This window comes from Chaetura pelagica, unplaced genomic scaffold (genome assembly GCF_000747805.2).
Source record: "Chaetura pelagica isolate M959 unplaced genomic scaffold, ChaPel_1.0 scaffold106, whole genome shotgun sequence".
Classification (NCBI taxonomy): Eukaryota; Metazoa; Chordata; class Aves; order Apodiformes; family Apodidae; genus Chaetura; species Chaetura pelagica.
Window position 1 is genome coordinate 6562238 of NW_009954222.1, and position 288 is coordinate 6562525.

Genomic DNA, 288 nt, shown 5'->3' on the forward strand with positions numbered 1-288 from the left:
GGGGTAGGGTTTGTTTTTTTTTGTAAGGGAAAAAAAAAAAAAAAAAAGAGAAAACCCCCTTATTTTTAATTAATTCCTATTCGTGTGGGGGACACGTTCTGCCAGCAGCTCACAAAGGTGACTGTCTTTGGGCGTTTCCTGACACGGCCACTGCTCGGTCCCTTTTGTACGAGCTGAAATCACCGACGGGGTCAGTGTCGCTGGGCCCGGGCATCTTGCGCCTACATGCATCTTTAAGCGCGCAAAGCAGCACCGAGCACGAATCTACCCGTATCACGTGTGGCACTG